The following is a 2233-nucleotide window of genomic DNA, read 5'->3' on the forward strand; positions in this document are numbered from 1 at the left end:
CTCCAGGTTTGTCTATTGGCGTTCTTCTTAATTCAATGAGAAGGTGTGTCTAAATAGATTACATTGAATTCTTTTATATGTGTATTGATTTGCATTTCGAGGTATGTTGGTTTTTCAATTGTTGTACTTTGTCAGCCATGGTGATCGACGTTGTTTTCCTTTTTTTTTTTAATAAAATTTGACATGTTGGGGGTGTTTGCAAGTTATCTAAGGTTTTAATTTGTTAAAACCATTAGTATGTTGATTTCGTATTTGTATCACCCCAATAATATTGGTTGGATGTCCTATAAGTAACCAAATTGAAAAAAGAAGCCTAATGAATTGCTATAATTAGTAAGAAAAATGTAAATAAGTTGCTACTATGGATAAAGTTAACTGAAGTATATATTATATGTATTGATACAACACACAAAATACTTCGCTATTTGTCATGCTTTTCCATTGCGAGTAGTTCTGAGAAGATGAGGTAACTTCTATTCAAGGTGTATCCTTTTAAACTTGGGTACTAATAACAACAATACATTTAAAAAACTTATCTTCTATAGAAGGTGAGATAAGGCTCAGCAACCTTTGATCTTATTTGTTCTCATTATTAAATTGCTCGTCAAAATGAAGAATAGAGAGTTGGAGTTACAAGCAATGGGATTTTCTTTACTGCAGTGCCTCCATCGCTCTCTGTCATGTCAATACTTGTAGGGCTTGATTTAGAAGAAGGAAGTTGCCAATTAAAATAGTATAGCATTTGAGCAAGAGCAGATTCGATGGAAATCAAAGCAAAATTAATACCAGGACACATCCTCCTCCCTGATCCAAATGGGACGAACTCAAAGTTTGTACCCATGAAATCAACAGAAGAGCTGTCGAATCTCTCTGGTTTGAAACTTTCTGCATCATGCCAATATTCAGGATCAACTGCACATGCAAAAGCGTTGACAATCACTTTCGTTTTCACTGGTATATCATAACCATCGATTTGACAATGCTCTCTACATTCCCTTGGAAGCAACAAAGGAGCAGGAGGGTGAAGCCTTAGAGTTTCTTTGATAATGTATTTGAGGTAAACCAAGTCTTGTAAGTCTCCCTCGGTGATTTTGTTCTTTCCCTTGAATGCTTCTCTCACTTCTTTTTGTGCTTTCTCCATCACGTTAGGGTTTCTCATTAGTTTTGTCATTGCCCATTCGATTGTCATAGCACTCGTATCGGTGCCTCCGCTGAACATATTCTGTGTCAATAAAAAATATGTTAGAAAGTCACCAGTAATACTCATCGAGTTTTCTTTTGTAAAATAATTAATATTCGATCGAGTTACCTATTTCCACACAGAGTGAAAGCATTTTATAATATTTTATGTCTATATGAGTACCCATAACTGACCACTTAATTTGGTCACAAGCTAGCTAGTAAGGTTGAAGAGAGATAGTCAGATTTTTCAAGATGCAAAGTGATTCCCATTTGAAACCATTATCTTTAACTTGAACGTAAAAATAAAATTTGATACACATAGATGCATGCAGAGTTTTTTACTAAAAGCTTGTGATTGAAAAATATATATATACAGACTAATGGTAGTTTAGAAAATATTTACTTACTAATTGTAGGTTTCATTAAAAAAAAATATATATTCACTCCTACCTCCCCTCACGTTACTCACCCACAACTCCCCTTCACATTCTTCCTCCTTCAACCCATTTATTCATCCGTCTCCAACAACCCTTTTTGCCTCCTTGTATTTTCCATTTCCTGTTAGCCGTTCTACATGATTCTTCTTCCCTCAAACCATTTATCCACCCATCTCCGGCTATACTACCACTTCCTTGCAACTTCCATCTCAAATTCATTTTTTCCAAATGTTTGTTCGTCTATTTCTTTAACTATTCTTAACTCCTTGGTTTCGATCAACCTATTTTTAGTTCGACCATGATGAGTTGTGTGCCTTGTCAACTATGATTGTGTTAATTAGCCTCGTGGGTTGGTGTGTGAGTAGTCTGAAGGGTTATTTGCTGCTAGTACAATATAGTCATTAGGCCTAGGCTTAGTAGTTGATGGTATAGAATGTCTAGAAGCTTCCTTAGTCTTCTGAGTCTTATGCATGATTAGAACTACATAGGCTTATAATTATCTACTTGGTACCACGACATGTTCTTGTCTAATCTAAGCACTTATCGTGGTCAAAAATATAATAGCGGTCACCGACTGCTATTTGAAATCGCGGTTCTCGCTGTGGTATAGTGGT

The 2233-nt window shown here is 35.6% G+C and overlaps 1 pseudogene; it reads right to left on the bottom strand.

The window, feature by feature from the left end:
* Positions 1 to 557: 557 nt before the first annotated feature.
* LOC145126726 (cytochrome P450 Tp9025 pseudogene) lies at positions 558 to 1838 on the bottom strand (annotated as a pseudogene).
* Between the last annotated feature and the right edge of the window lie 395 nt (positions 1839 to 2233).

Source organism: Lactuca virosa, chromosome 7 (genome assembly GCF_052849685.1).
Source record: "Lactuca virosa cultivar CGN04683 chromosome 7, Lactuca_virosa_CGN04683_v6, whole genome shotgun sequence".
NCBI classification, from domain to species: Eukaryota; Viridiplantae; Streptophyta; class Magnoliopsida; order Asterales; family Asteraceae; genus Lactuca; species Lactuca virosa.